Source organism: Rutidosis leptorrhynchoides, chromosome 1, assembly GCF_046630445.1.
Source record: "Rutidosis leptorrhynchoides isolate AG116_Rl617_1_P2 chromosome 1, CSIRO_AGI_Rlap_v1, whole genome shotgun sequence".
Lineage (NCBI taxonomy): Eukaryota > Viridiplantae > Streptophyta > Magnoliopsida > Asterales > Asteraceae > Rutidosis > Rutidosis leptorrhynchoides.
Genome location: NC_092333.1, coordinates 573179461 through 573196935, shown reverse-complemented (window position 1 = coordinate 573196935; position 17475 = coordinate 573179461). Strand labels below are relative to the sequence as shown.

Genomic DNA, 17475 nt, shown 5'->3' with positions numbered 1-17475 from the left:
AAAAAAAACATATGAAACCAAAATTATTAATGTGTACTTTTATCATACTCGTGGAATACCTGCAAAAGAAGGATCCAAGTTCATACACCAGCAATCACTATCCAATAAGCCGAAACAATATTGAGAGATAATCATCGAGTTCAACCTAATAAAGTCATAGACAAAAATCAAGAATAATTTCCATGAATGTCATTAATAACAATGGTGTAAATCCCAAATAACAGTAACTAAATCATAAATTTGGGTAAGTTCTTTACCTGTGTGACCCATACGTCATACCTGAACAAACGGGTCGGCTTCTACTTCTTCCTTCTTGATCTAGGGAGTAATTTAAAAAATTCGCATTAAAGAAATGTTAACAATAAGTTAACTATGATCATAAATAAAGTATTACTCCTTATTACAATAGTAATCTAAGTTTTCAATAACATTTCTAAATCTTACTTGTTCCTCTTTGAGGCATTTTAATTAAAAAAGAGCAGTTGAAGATAAACAACAATAAAAATCAACAAATTTGTAAGAAAGTTTGAAAATTGCCAGCTACAATAAATGCAACATCAAAAAGTTATAGGCTCACATGGAGGTTCAACCCATTCCAATAAAATAGAACTGATGTATTGGCATTCTTGGATAAATCCTTAGCTTTTCGGCTTCCACAATTTGTGTAAAATAGACACTAAACCTAAATTTGGGTTGAGGTTGAAATGTCCCGTTCTTATTGATTAAAAACGCTCCATATTAATTGATTTCGTTGCGAGATTTTGACCTCTATATGAGACATTTTTCAAAGACTGCATTCATTTTTAAAACAAACCATAACCTTTATTTCATAAATAAAGGTTTAAAAAGCTTTACGTAGATTATCAAATAATGATAATCTAAAATATCCTGTTTACACACGACCATTACATAATGGTTTATAATACAAATATGTTACATCGAAATCAGTTTCTTGAATGCAGTTTTTACACAATATCATACAAGCATGGAATCCAAATCTTGTCCTTATTTTAGTATGCAACAGCGGAAGCTCTTAGTATTCACCTGAGAATAAACATGCTTTAAACGTCAATAAAAATGTTGGTGAGTTATAGGTTTAACCTATATATATCAAATCGTAACAATAGACCACAAGATTTCATATTTCAATACACATCCCATACATAGAGATAAAAATCATTCATATGGTGAACACCTGATAACCGACATTAACAAGATGCATATATAAGAATATCCCCATCATTCCGGGACACCCTTCGGATATGATATAAATTTCGAAGTACTAAAGCATCCGGTACTTTGGATGGGGTTTGTTAGGCCCAATAGTTCTATCTTTAGGATTCGCGTCAATTAGGGTGTCTGTTCCCTAATTCTTAGATTACCAGACTTAATAAAAAGGGGCATATTCGATTTCGATAATTCAACCATAGAATGTAGTTTCACGTACTTGTGTCTATTTTGTAAATCATTTATAAAACCTGCATGTATTCTCATCCCAAAAATATTAGATTTTAAAAGTGGGACTATAACTCACTTTCACAGATTTTTACTTCATCGGGAAGTAAGACTTGTCCACTGGTTGATTCACGAACCTATAACAATATATACATATATATCAAAGTATGTTCAAAATATATTTACAACACTTTTAATATATTTTGATGTTTTAAGTTTATTAAGTCAGTTGTCCTCATTAGTAACCTACAACTAGTTGTCCACAGTTAGATGTACAGAAATAAATCGATAAATATTATCTTGAATCAATCCATGACCCAGTGTATACGTGTCTCAGTATTGATCACAACTCAAACTATATATATTTTGGAATCAACCTCAACCCTGTATAGCTAACTCCAACATTCACATATAGAGTGTCTATGGTTGTTCCGAAATATATATAGATGTGTCGACATGATAGGTCGAAACATTGTATACGTGTCTATGGTATCTCAAGATTACATAATATACAATACAAGTTGATTAAGTTATGGTTGGAATAGATTTATTACCAATTTTCACGTAGCTAAAATGAGAATAATTATCCAATCTTGTTTTACCCATAACTTCTTCATTTTAAATCCGTTTTGAGTGAATCAAATTGCTATGGTTTCATATTGAACTCTATTTTATGAATCTAAACAGAAAAAGTATAGATTTATAGTCGGAAAAATAAGTTACAAGTCATTTTTGTAAAGGTAGTCATTTCAGTCGAAAGAACGACGTCTAGATGACCATTTTAGAAAACATACTTTCACTTTGAGTTTAACCATAATTTTTGGATATAGTTTCATGTTCATAATAAAAATCATTTTCTCAGAATAACAACTTTTAAATCAAAGTTTATCATAGTTTTTAATTAACTAACCCAAAACAGCCCGCGGTGTTACTACGACGGCGTAAATCCGGTTTTACGGTATTTTTCGTGTTTCCAGGTTTTAAATCATTAAGTTAGCATATCATATAGATATAGAACATGTGTTTAGTTGATTTTAAAATTCAAGTTAGAAGGATTAACTTTTGTTTGCGAACAAGTTTAGAATTAACTAAACTATGTTCTAGTGATTACAAGTTTAAACCTTCGAATAAGATAGCTTTATATGTATAAATCGAATGATGTTATGAACATCATTACTACCTTAAGTTCCTTGGATAAACATACTGGAAAAGAGAAAAATGGATCTAGTTTCAACGGATCCTTGGATGGCTCGAAGTTCTTGAAGCAGAATCATGACACGAAAACAAGTTCAAGTAAGATCATCACTTGAAATAAGATTGTTATAGTTATAGAAATTGAACCAAAGTTTGAATATGATTATTACCTTGTATTAGAATGATAACCTACTGTAAGAAACAAAGATTTCTTGAGGTTGGATGATCACCTTACAAGATTGGAAGTGAGCTAGCAAACTTGAAAGTATTCTTGATTTTATGTAACTAGAACTTGTAGAATATATGAAGAACACTTAGAACTTGAAGATAGAACTTGAGAGAGATCAATTAGATGAAGAAAATTGAAGAATGAAAGTGTTTGTAGGTATTTTTGGTCGTTGGTGTATGGATTAGATATAAAGGATATGTAATTTTGTTTTCATGTAAATAAGTCATGAATGATTACTCATATTTTTGTAATTTTATGAGATATTTCATGCTAGTTGCCAAATGATGGTTCCTACATGTGTTAGGTGACTCACATGGGCTGCTAAGAGCTGATCATTGGAGTGTATATACCAATAGTACATACATCTAAAAGCCGTGTATTGTACGAGTACGAATACGGGTGCATACGAGTAGAATTGTTGATGAAACTGAACGAGGATGTAATTGTAAGCATTTTTGTTAAGTAGAAGTATTTTGATAAGTGTATTGAAGTCTTTCAAAAGTGTATAAATACATATTAAAACACTACATGTATATACATTTTAACTGAGTCGTTAAGTCATCGTTAGTCGTTACATGTAAGTGTTGTTTTGAAACCTTTAGGTTAACGATCTTGTTAAATGTTGTTAACCCAATGTTTATAATATCAAATGAGATTTTAAATTATTATATTATCATGATATTATCATGTATGAATATCCCTTAATATGATATATATACATTAAATGTCTTTACAACGATAATCGTTACATACATGTCTCGTTTAAAAATCATTAAGTTAGTAGTCTTGTTTTTACATATGTAGTTCATTGTTAATATACTTAATGATATGTTTACTTATCATAGTATTATGTTAACTATATATATATCCATATATATGTCATCATATAGTTTTTACAAGTTTTAACGTTCGTGAATCACCGGTCAACTTGGGTGGTCAATTGTCTATATGAAACATATTTCAATTAATCAAGTCTTAACAAGTTTGATTGCTTAACATGTTGGAAACATTTAATCATGTAAATAACAATTTAATTTAATATATATATAAACATGAAAAAGTTCGGGTCACTACAGTACCTACCCGTTAAATAAATTTCGTCCCGAAATTTTAAGCTGTTGAAGGTGTTGACGAATCTTCTGGAAATGGATGCGGGTATTTCTTCTTCATCTGATCTTCATGCTCCCAGGTGAACTCAGGTCCTCTACGAGCATTCCATCGAACCTTAACAATTGGTATCTTGTTTTGCTTAAGTCTTTTAACCTCACGATCCATTATTTCGACTGGTTCTTCGATGAATTGAAGTTTTTCGTTGATTTGGATTTCATCTAACGGAATAATGAGATCTTCTTTAGCAAAACATTTCTTCAAATTCGAGACATGGAAAGTGTTATGTACAGCCGCGAGTTGTTGAGGTAACTCAAGTCGGTAAGCTACTGGTCCGACACGATCAATAATCTTGAATGGTCCAATATACCTTGGATTTAATTTCCCTCGTTTACCAAATCGAACAACGCCTTTCCAAGGTGCAACTTTAAGCATGACCATCTCTCCAATTTCAAATTCTATATCTTTTCTTTTAATGTCAGCGTAGCTCTTTTGTCGACTTTGGGCGGTTTTCAACCGTTGTTGAATTTGGATGATCTTCTCGGTAGTTTCTTGTATAATCTCCGGACCCGTAATCTGTCTATCCCCCACTTCCCTCCAAAAAATCGGAGACCTGCACTTTCTACCATAAAGTGCTTTAAACGGCGCCATCTCAATGCTTGAATGGTAGCTGTTGTTGTAGGAAAATTCTGCTAACGGTACTTGTCGATCCCAACAGTTTTCGAAATCAATAACACATGCTCGTAGCATGTCTTCAAGCGTTTGTGTCGTCCTTTCGCTCTGTCCATCAGTTTGTGGATGATAGGCAGTACTCATGTCTAGACGAGTTCCTAATACTTGCTGTAATGTCTGCCATAATCTTGAAATAAATCTGCCATCCCTATCAGAGATAATAGAGATTGGTATTCCATGTCTGGAGACGACTTCCTTCAAATACAGTCGTGCTAACTTCTCCATCTTGTCATCTTCTCTTATTGGCAGGAAGTGTGCTGATTTGGTGAGACGATCAACTATTGCCCAAATAGTATCAAAACCACTTGCAGTCCTTGGCAATTTAGTGATGAAATCCATGGTAATATTTTCCCATTTCCATTCTGGGATTTCGGGTTGTTGAAGTAGACCTGATGGTTTCTGATGCTCAGCTTTGACCTTAGAACACGTCAAACATTCTCCTACGTATTTAGCAACATCGGCTTTCATACCCGGCCACCAAAAATATTTCTTAAGATCCTTGTACATCTTCCCCGTTCCAGGATGTATTGAGTATCTGGTTTTATGAGCTTCTCTAAGTACCATTTCTCTCATATCTCCAAATTTTGGTACACAAATTCTTTCAGCCCTATACCGGGTTCCGTCTTCCCGAATATTAAGATGCTTCTCCGATCCCTTGGGTATTTCATCCTTTAAATTTCTCTCTTTTAAAACTCCTTGTTGCGCCTCCTTTATTTGAGTAGTAAGGTCAGTATGAATCATTATATTCATAGATTTTACTAGAATGGGTTCTCTGTCCTTTCTGCTCAAGGCGTCGGCTACCACATTTGCCTTCCCCGGGTTGTAACGAATCTCAAAGTCGTAATCATTCAACAATTCAATCCACCTACGCTACCTCATATTCAATTGTCTCTGATTAAATATGTGTTGAAGACTTTTGTGGTCGGTATATATAATACTTTTGACCCCATATAAGTAGTGCCTCCAAGTCTTTAATGCAAAAACAACCGCGCCTAATTCCAAATCATGCGTCGTATAATTTTGCTCGTGAATCTTCAATTGTCTAGACGCATAAGCAATCACCTTCGTCCGTTGCATTAATACACAACCGAGACCTTGCTTTGATGCGTCACAATAAATCACAAAATCATCATTCCCTTCAGGCAATGACAATATAGGTGCCGTAGTTAGCTTTTTCTTCAATAATTGAAATGCCTTCTCTTGTTCATCCTTCCATTCAAATTTCTTCCCTTTATGCGTTAATGCAGTCAAGGGTTTTGCTATTTTGGAGAAATCTTGGATGAATCTTCTGTAGTAACCAGCCAATCCTACCAATTGACGTATATGCTTCGGAGTTTTTGGGGTTTCCCACTTTTCAACGGTTTCGATCTTTGCCGGGTCCACCTGGATACCTTCTTTGTTCACTATGTGACCGAGGAATTGAACTTCTTCCAACCAAAATGCACACTTTGAAAACTTAGCGTACAGTTTTTCTTTCCTCAATACTTCTAGCACTTTTCTCAAATGTTCTTCGTGCTCTTGATCATTCTTTGAGTAAATAAGTATGTCATCGATGAAAACAATGACAAACTTGTCAAGATATGGCCCACACACTCGGTTCATAAGGTCCATGAACACAGCTGGTGCGTTAGTCAATCCAAACGGCATAACCATAAACTCGTAATGACCATAACGCGTCCTAAAAGCAGTTTTTGGAATATCATCCCCCTTTACTCGCATTTGATGACATCCAGAACGTAAATCGATCTTCGAATAAACTGACGAGCCTTGTAGTTGATCAAATAAGTCGTCAATTCTCGGCAGTGGATAACGGTTTTTGATGGTAAGTTTGTTCAACTCTCTGCAGTCAATACACAACCTAAATGTACCATCCTTCTTCTTGACAAACAAAACAGGAGCTCCCCATGGTGATGTGCTTGGTCGAATGAAACCACGTTCTAATAGTTCTTGCAGTTGGCTTTGCAGTTCTTTCATCTCGCTGGGTGCGAGTCTATAAGGAGCACGAGCTATTGGTGCAGCTCCTGGTACAAGATCTATTTGAAATTCAACAGATCGATGTGGAGGTAGTCCCGGTAATTCTTTCGGAAATACATCGGGAAATTCTTTTGCGACGGGAACATCATTGATGCTCTTTTCTTCAGTTTGTACTTTCTCGACGTGTGCTAGAACAGCATAGCAACCTTTTCTTATTAGTTTTTGTGCCTTCAAATTACTAATAAGATGTAGCTTCATGTTGCCCTTTTCTCCGTACACCATTAAGGGTTCTCCTTCTTCTCGTACAATGCGAATTGTATTTTTATAACATACGATCTCTGCTTTCACCTTCTTCAGCCAGTCCATGCCAACTATTACATCAAAACTCCCTAACTCTACTGGTATCAAATCAATCTTAAATATTTCGCTACTCAGTTTAATTTCTCGATTCCGGCATATATTATCTGCTGAAATTAATTTACCGTTTGCTAATTCGAGTAAAAATTTACTATCCAACGGCGTCAATGGACAACTTAATTTAGCACAAAAATCTCTACTCATATAGCTTCTATCCGTACCCGAATCAAATAAAACGTAAGCAGATTTATTGTCAATAAGAAACGTACCCGTAAGAAGCTCCGGGTCTTCCTGTGCCTCTGTCGCATTAATATTGAAAACTCTTTCGCGGCCTTGTCTATTCGTGTTCTCCTGGTTCGGACAATTTCTAATAATGTGGCCCGGTTTTCCACATTTATAACAAATTACATTGGCATAACTTGCTCCGACACTACTTGCTCTGCCATTACTCGTTCCGACACTATTTGTTCCTTTTGTTCTGTTAACCCCTGGTCCGTAGACCTCACACTTCGTCGCACTATGACCATTTCTTTTACACTTGTTGCAAAATTTGGTGCAGAACCCCGAGTGATACTTTTCACGCCTTTGGCATAGCTGCTTCTGATTGTTCTTGTTGTTGCGGTTGTTATTGTTGTTGGGATGATTGTTGTAGTTGTTGTTGTTGTTGTTGTTGTTGTTGTTGTTGTTGTTGTTGTTGTTGTTGTTGGGCCGTTTGTTGTAGTTGCGATTGATGTTGCGATTGTTGGGATAATTGTTGCGATTATTATTGTAATTGCTGTTGTTGTTGTTGTATTGGTGATTCTTATCACCATTTTCCTCCCACTTTCTTTTGACTTGCTTCACATTGGCCTCTTCAGCCGTCTGTTCTTTAATTCTTTCCTCAATCTGGTTCACTAGTTTGTGAGCCATTCTACATGCCTATTGTATGGAGGCGGGGTCGTGTGAACTTATATCTTCTTGGATTCTTTCCGGTAATCCTTTCACAAACGCATCGATCTTCTCTTCCTCATCTTCGAACGCTCCCGGACACAATAGGCACAATTCTGTGAATCGTCTTTCGTACGTGGTAATATCAAATCCTTGGGTTCGTAATCCTCTAAGTTCTGTCTTGAGCTTATTGACCTCGGTTTTGGGACGGTACTTCTCGTTCATCAAGTGCTTGAATGCTGACCACGGTAGTACGTACACATCATCTTGTCCCACTTGCTCTAGATAGGTATTCCACCATGTTAACGCAGAACCTGTGAAGGTATGTGTAGCGTACTTCACTTTGTCCTCTTCAGTACACTTACTTATGGCAAACACCGATTCGACCTTCTCGGTCCACCGTTTCAATCCGATCGGTCCTTCGGTTCCATCAAATTCCAAAGGTTTGCAGGCAGTGAATTCTTTGTAGGTGCATCCTACACGATTTCCTGTACTGTTAGATCCAAGGTTATTGTTGGTATGTAGCGCAGCCTGTACTGCGGCTATGTTTGAAGCAAGAATTGCACGAAATTCCTCTTCACTCATATTCAAGGTGTGTCGAGTAGTCGGTGCCATTTCCTTCAAAATAGTCAAATGAAACGAGTTAATCATATAGAATATCAAGAGTAGTCAATAGTATTTTGTAGCGTAATATGAACTTATTTATAAAAGCTCTTTCTTCATATTAGCATTTTATACTCTTTAATTCGGGTAGTACCTACCCGTTAAGTTCATACTTAGTAGCTAACATACCATTTCAACTACTACAATTCTATATGAAAAACTAATCACAAAAAAAAAATATATCATATTCAAACCTTTATACAATAACTTGCAAAGTTATAATACCGCTATTTTACATATAGCATGAAATATAGCACATAAAACTTTGATATAAAGTAGTTGTGAAGATAATTCTAGCTAGTACACAAGTCGTTCAGCAAAGGCAATAAAGACAAGTAATTCATACGTCCAGAAACAAGTCATGCATTCTGGTTTTACTAGGACTACTTCCCATCCTTGGTCTTGTGGAACATAACCGTTATGGCCGTTGATAAGACAGCGTGTTGTAACGTCGTCAAAGGGACGAGGGTTACGTAATGACCAACAGTCTCGTAATAACCTAAAAACCTCATTTCTTACCCCAATTACCGACTCCGTCACTTGTGGGAACGTTTTGTTTAATAGTTGTAGCCCGATGTTCTTTTTCTCACTTTGGTGAAAAGCGAACATTACTAACCCTTAAGCATAGCATGCTTCTTTATGTTGCATGTTAGCCGCTTTTTCTAAATCATGAAGTCCTATATTCGGATACATTGAGTCAAAATAATTTCTTAACCCGTTGCGTAAAATAGCATTTGGGTTCCCCGCAATATATGCGTCAAAGTAAACACATCATAACTTATGGGTTTCCCAATGTGATATCCCCCATCTTTCAAACGAAAGTCTCTTATAAACCAAGACATTCTTGGAATGTTCTTCGAATGTCTTACAAACTAATTTCGTCGTAAATAGTTGTGCCGAAGAATTCTGACCGACTCTAGACAAGATTTCATCAATCATGTCTCCAGGTAGGTCTCTTAAAATATTGGGTTGTCTATCCATTTTGTGTTTTTATACTGTAAAATAGACAAGAGTTAGATTCATAAAAAAATTACTTATTAATACAAGCAATTTTTACATATATCATAAAGCATAAGCACACTATATTACATATATTACACCACACGAATACAACTATCTTATTCCGACTCGCTCGTTTCTTCTTCTTCGGTTTTGGTTCATTTTGCCAAGTTTCTAGGGATATATGATGTTCCCCTAATACGAGCTGTCATTTTCCACATTGGTTTAGAAAAACCTGGTGGTTTAGAGGTTCCCGGGTCATTGTTACAACTTAAGGGCTTCGGGGGTTGACGATACATATAAAGTTCATCGGGGTTGGAATTAGATTTCTCTATTTTTATGCCCTTTCCCTTATTATTTTCTTTTGCCTTTTTAAATTCAGTTGGGGTAATTTCTATAACATCATCGGAATTCTCGTCGGAATCCGATTCATCGGAGAATTGGTAATCCTCCCAATATTTTTCTTCCTTGGCGGAAACACCATTGACCATAATTAACCTTGGTCGGTTGGTTGAGGATTTTCTTTTACTTAATCGTTTTATTATTTCCCCCACCGGTTCTATTTCCTCCTCCGGTTCCTCCTCTTCCGGTTCTGATTCTTCTTCCGGTTCTTCTTCGGGAACTTGTGAATCAGTCCACGAATCATTCCAATTTACATTTGACTCTTCATTATTATTAGGTGAGTCAATGGGACTTGTTCTAGAAGTAGACATCTATCACATAATATCAAACGCGTTAAGAGATTAATATATCACATAATATTCACATGTTAAAAATATATAGTTTCCAACAAAATTTGTTAAGCAATCATTTTTCAAGTAAACACGGTCGAAGTCCAGACTCACTAATGCATCCTAACAAACTCGATAAGACACACTAATGCAAAATTCTGGTTCTCTAAGACCAACGCTCGGATACCAACTGAAATGTCCCGTTCTTATTGATTAAAAACGTTCCATATTAATTGATTTCGTTGCGAGGTTTTGACCTCTATATGAGACGTTTTTCAAAGACTGCATTCATTTTTAAAACAAATCATAACCTTTATTTCATAAATAAAGGTTTAAAAAGCTTTACGTAGATTATCAAATAATGATAATCTAAAATATCCTGTTTACACACGACCATTACATAATGGTTTATAATACAAATATGTTACATCGAAATCAGTTTCTTGAATGCAGTTTTTACACAATATCATACAAGCATGGACTCCAAATCTTGTCCTTATTTTAGTATGTAACAGCGGAAGCTCTTAGTATTCACCTGAGAATAAACATACTTTAAACGTCAACAAAAATGTTGGTGAGTTATAGGTTTAACCTATATATATCAAATCGTAACGATAGACCACAAGATTTCATATTTCAATACACATCCCATACATAGAGATAAAAATCATTCATATGGTGAACACCTGGTAACCGACATTAATAAGATGCATATATAAGAATATCCCCATCATTCCGGGACACCCTTCGGATATGATATAAATTTCGAAGTACTAAAGCATCTGGTACTTTGGATGGGGTTTGTTAGGCCCAATAGATCTATCTTTAGGATTCACGTCAATTAGGGTGTCTGTTCCCTAATTCTTAGATTACCAGACTTAATAAAAAGGAGCATATTCGATTTCGATAATTCAATCATAGAATGTAGTTTCACGTACTTGTGTCTATTTTGTAAATCATTTATAAAACCTGCATGTATTCTCATCCCAAAAATATTAGATTTTAAAAGTGGGACTATAACTCACTTTCACAGATTTTTACTTCGTCGGGAAGTAAGACTTGGCCACTGGTTGATTCACGAACCTATAACAATATATACATATATATCAAAGTATGTTCAAAATATATTTACAACACTTATAATATATTTTGATATTTTAAGTTTATTAAGTCAGTTGTCCTCGTTAGTAACCTACAACTAGTTGTCCACAGTTAGATGTACAGAAATAAATCGATAAATATTATCTTGAATCAATCCACGACCCAGTGTATACGTATCTCAGTATTTATCACAACTCAAACTATATATATTTTGGAATCAACCTCAACCCTGTATAGCTAACTCCAACATTCACATATAGAGTGTCTATGGTTGTTCCGAAATATATATAGATGTGTCAAAATGATAGGTTGAAACATTGTATACGTGTCTATGGTATCTCAAGATTACATAATATACAATACAAGTTGATTAAGTTATGGTTGGAATAGATTTGTTACCAATTTTCACGTAGCTAAAATGAGAAAAATTATCCAATCTCGTTTTACCCATAACTTCTTCATTTTAAATCCGTTTTGAGTGAATCAAATTGCTATGGTTTCATATTGAACTCTATTTTATGAATCTAAACAGAAAAAGTATAGGTTTATAGTCGGAAAAATAAGTTACAAGTCATTTTTGTAAAGGTAGTCATTTCAGTCGAAAGAACGACGTCTAGATGACCATTTTAGAAAACATACTTCCACTTTGAGTTTAACCATAATTTTTGGATATAGTTTCATGTTCATAATTAAAATCATTTTCTCAGAATAACAACTTTTAAATCAAAGTTTATCATAGTTTTTAATTAACTAACCCAAAACAGCCCGCGGTGTTACTACGACGGCGTAAATCCGGTTTTACGGTGTTTTTCGTGTTTCCAGGTTTTAAATCATTAAGTTAGCATATCATATAGATATAGAACATGTGTTTAGTTGATTTTAAAAGTCAAGTTAGAAGGATTAACTTTTGTTTGCGAACAAGTTTAGAATTAACTAAACTATGTTCTAGTGATTACAAGTTTAAACCTTCGAATAAGATAGCTTTATATGTATGAATCGAATGATGTTATGAACATAATTACTACCTTAAGTTCCTTGGATAAACCTACTGGAAAAGAGAAAATGGATCTAGCTTCAACGAATCCTTGGATGGCTCGAAGTTCTTGAAGCAGAATCATGACACGAAAACAAGTTCAAGTAAGATCATCACTTGAAATAAGATTGTTATAGTTATAGAAATAGAACCAAAGTTTGAATATGATTATTACCTTGTATTAGAATGATAACCTACTGTAAGAAACAAAGATTTCTTGAGGTTGGATGATCACCTTACAAGATTGGAAGTGAGCTAGCAAACTTGAAAGTATTCTTGATTTTATGTAACTGGAACTTGTAGAATATATGAAGAACACTTAGAACTTGAAGATAGAACTTGAGAGAGATCAATTAGATGAAGAAAATTGAAGAATGAAAGTGTTTGTAGGTGTTTTTGGTCGTTGGTGTATGGATTAGATATAAAGGATATGTAATTTTGTTTTCATGTAAATAAGTCATGAATGATTACTCATATTTTTGTAATTTTATGAGATATTTCATGCTAGTTGCCAAATGATGGTTCCCACATGTGTTAGGTGACTCACATGGGCTGCTAAGAGCTGATCATTGGAGTGTATATACCAATAGTACATACATCTAAAAGCCGTGTATTGTACGAGTACGAATACGGGTGCATACGAGTAGAATTGTTGATGAAACTGAACGAGGATGTAATTGTAAGCATTTTTGTTAAGTAGAAGTATTTTGATAAGTGTATTGAAGTCTTTCAAAAGTGTATACATACATATTAAAACACTACATGTATATACATTTTAACTGAGTCGTTAAGTCATCGTTAGTCGTTACATGTAAGTGTTGTTTTGAAACCTTTAGGTTAACGATCTTGTTAAATGTTGTTAACCCAATGTTTATAATATTAAATGAGATTTTAAATTATTATATTATCATGATATTATCATGTATGAATATCCCTTAATATGATATATATACATTAAATGTCTTTACAACGATAATCGTTACATATATGTCTCGTTTAAAAATCATTAAGTTAGTAGTCTTGTTTTTACATATGTAGTTCATTGTTAATATACTTTATGATATGTTTACTTATCTTAGTATTATGTTAACTATATATATATATATATCCATATATATGTCATCATATAGTTTTTACAAGTTTTAACGTTCGTGAATCACCGGTCAACTTGGGTGGTCAATTGTCTATATGAAACATATTTCAATTAATCAAGTCTTAACAAGTTTGATTGCTTAACATGTTGGAAAAATTTAATCATGTAAATAACAATTTCATTTAATATATATATAAACATGGAAAAGTTCGGGTCACTACAGAGGTAACCCAATATAAAAAGATCATACATAACTTGGCGTAGCAGTTTGGATTAGGCGGATAAGCAGATATGACGCTCATAATGGCATTACATACCCCTTTACTCTTGCAACATTAGGTGCAGTTTGAGAGTCATTATTCATCACCAATGCATCATCGAAAAAATTAAAGAAAATATATAAGTGAGAAGTAGTAACACTGTCATGTTTAATTAAGAAGAACATACCGCGATGTTACAATAGTAGCTTACCTATTAGTTCTATTGTTCTAAGCCTCTTTTGGCAGCTATATGCAAAGGAGTTCCAGCATGATGCCCTGAATAAACTTTTTCACATAACAACTAAATCATAACTACTAATAATCGTGTATGCATCATACAAAAATTTAAAATCTGCGACTCTAATCAACTTACCCGGACAATAAGCGTTAGCAGTAATTCGATTCACGTTTTCACAACATTGAACATGCAACTGTTATTATCAGATAAAAGGTGTAAATGTTAACGACGATCAATATAGCCCTTTGAAACATATATCAGAAGATGATAGGCTCCATGACTAAAAATGCACTACATTTATATTAATTGACTTACTAACAAGATAACTCAAATGTCACTTACCTGATGGGATTCACCATATCCAGAGAGCGTGTCATTTTATCTTCTACCAGAAATCTGTCATCTGATCTTTGCACACTTTGATGGTCTTGGACATCAACAACTACTGATTTGTCATTGTACATTAACCCATGAGCCACTCCTTGTAATAGAATGCCAATTTGTAGGTCCCAACATCTAGAATCTGATCATATAATTTCTTAATTTTCTTTAGATTCGCTTTTTTACTTCCATCGTCCCTAAGATAATCAACTTCTTGATTATATCACTCATCCAAATGCAACATATGAGGGTGAATTTTGTTGTCCCACAAATCAAAACCAATGTTGTACCCGTAGAGATGGGAGTATCAATAAAAACTTGCAAAAGACGCCTGGACGCTACACGTTCTTTCTTTTGCAAATAATATATATCACAATTAGGTAGAGATGACTGCAAAACAGAATTGGATATTACAAATGTAAATCAATCTTTCATATCATTTGAACTTAGACTTAGGTTGAGGTTCTAGATAGTCGGTTGAAGAACAATTTACAAAACAGCTCAACATATACGAATTTTGGATATGATAATTAAAAGAAATTGTGATGTTCTGCAATGTTGAAGATGAAAATCAAATGCTATACAACATATCGATTGATTTCTGGAGATGGATTAAGGTTAAACAAAGTGGTGAAGTGACACTTCCTAGACAACCGCTTAAGTATTTCAATACAAAATATAGATAAAAAAACCCGTATATAACATAAATAAGTAGCTTATAATATGAAGATGTACCTCATAGGAGCTGTAGAAGTGCTTGTTTGTGCAGTTGTCCAAAAGTACTCGTACAACACGTAAAATTTCCAACACAGCTTCCCTTGGGAATGGAGGGTCAGATTGCAAGAAATCATCCTCAACTTGCAAATCTTTCCTGGGTTTTATGTATTTCTCGAAGAAAGTATCGAAGTGGTTAAATAGTTCGAGCCAGTGATGAAAGTCTCCCTGCATCAGCAAAATGGTCACGCTCAACCAATATACAAGCAAAAAAATAGAACTTAAATAGAATTTCAAATATACCGTGTCAAAATCCCAGAAGAAGCCTTTCAAAGACTCTTCGATACTTTCAAGCGGAGCAGCAATCACCCCATTAATGAAATACTTGATTTTTGGAGGCTAATACAAAGTAAATATAAACAATGTATCAATAAACATCAAATATATCATCAAATTCACACTAATTAAACATTGATGTTGCAAATATATATCATATATACAACTCATTTAAACGACTTTAAATTATAAAAAAGAAATCTTTTCCCACAGCATAAACACACATCAGTTTCAAAAGTTCATAGAAGACAGAACTACATGACTCTTTAAATAACATACAAACACATTATTTAATCATACAGAATTACATGTAACATACACTAATGTTCAAATAGTACAAATGTATCAACATCAGTTTCAATTTTTCTTTATTTGAAAAAACCCCCTAATTTATAAAATAAACCCTAAACTACAACACTCAATTACATATGTTGAATAATATAATCATCTACCTTACTAAATCGGTAAGATAAGTCCACGTGGCAGCACCAGAATCCTCTTCACAAATCCTAATTTTCTCCTGATTTTGAATTAAAAAATTCAGTATTTTTCTAAGACTGACATGTGTCCTATTTAGTATTACAAAAGATGATTAATTAATTAAAAATAATGAGGGGTTACGATTATTTTTATCCATCTCTCTCTTCCATATCTTCAAAACCTAAACACCCCCAACCAGATTTGGCGATTGATGGTGTCGTTTTCTCGCTGTATCAAGCGCCGCCGCAACCACCATTAAAACCACAACGACCTGCTAAACACACCCGTACAAATATCGCCACGATTAACTCATGTTTATTCGTTTGTTGCGGTTGAAATAAATGGCTAGGGTTACAATCAACCTGTTGAATCGATCAAGTAAGAATTTTCAAAAATCTTATAATCATATTAATCGACTCACACTTCGTCTATTAGGGTTCCGAATCGGTTTCATCCCCAATTCAGCAATCAATTCAGATTATTCATTCAAATCGATTTAGGTATGCAATTTTCAAAAATCTAATTATTGTTAGTAACATAATTATAAATAAACTGTCGATTGAGTATTTTGATATCTGAACTTTTTATTTTTTTATAATAAAAACCGTTATTGAAAAGTGTTATTTACATAAGATTTTGATTACTGTAAGTCTCCGATGATCATATTACTGTTTTAATAACATTTATAATATTATCTATGAGATGTGTTTGTATAGTAATTTTGATAAGATTTATAATAGTTGTGTTATATTATATGTTTTGATTTTGATATAATATAACTTTGAATTTGAATTGTTAATTATATGTGTTCTTTGTTAATAACTGTGTTAAGTTTGATACTTTGTAAATATTCGATAACTTATACTACTTTATATGTATGTGTTGCCTTCGATATATAAAGTATTATCTATTCTTTCTGCATTGAATTCGACATTTTTATGATATCACTGCATGCCATTTTGTTCATAAGAAGTGTATAGTTTTTATCTTGCATGCAAATTGAGGTGTATTAGCTTCTGATGAGTGGTTTCGAGATGAAGGGACCCTCACTATATATGTCCAAGGCGATTTATATGCGATTTAAAATAACTGCAATTATCTAATATTATTTTCTGGCTTCGTATGTCATCCAGGTAGGCTCATGTCAGTCATCCAGGTAGGGTTTGAAATGGATCATAACGTATCCATCTCTTCCTCACATCTCTTCCTCATATCGAATCCATCTCTTCACACCGGCGCATCTGCTACCGCCTCAACCACTATTTTCCATGACCGCGGCTGCTACAGGTATCGTCGTCACTTCTCCCATTTCTTTATTTGTTTTCATGTACTTTCATTTTCTGTCGCAGAGTTTTCCTTTCAATTTCGTTGTTCTGATTTTTCCCGTTTTTCTATTTTGATACATCGACCAACAACTGCGATTTTGGAATTCCTGGTAACCTTTTGGGTTTCCTTTTTCTCTGTTTATTGC

The 17475-nt window shown here is 34.0% G+C and overlaps 2 long non-coding RNA genes across 3 annotated transcripts; both read right to left on the bottom strand.

Moving 5' to 3' along the window:
• Positions 1-58: 58 nt before the first annotated feature.
• LOC139882121 (uncharacterized) lies at positions 59-13976 on the bottom strand. 2 transcript variants are annotated; one of them, XR_011771779.1, is made up of 3 exons: positions 13913-13976; positions 258-682; positions 59-145 (listed from the first exon to the last, which is right to left on the bottom strand). It is a non-coding gene; the product is annotated as an uncharacterized lncRNA (long non-coding RNA). The 2 variants fall into 2 exon arrangements; XR_011771780.1 differs by having other exon boundaries at positions 280-682.
• Positions 13977-15209: 1233 nt separating this feature from the next.
• Positions 15210-15588, bottom strand: LOC139882106 (uncharacterized). Its single transcript, XR_011771777.1, has 2 exons — positions 15492-15588; positions 15210-15362 (listed from the first exon to the last, which is right to left on the bottom strand). It is a non-coding gene; the product is annotated as an uncharacterized lncRNA (long non-coding RNA).
• Positions 15589-17475: the final 1887 nt, after the last annotated feature.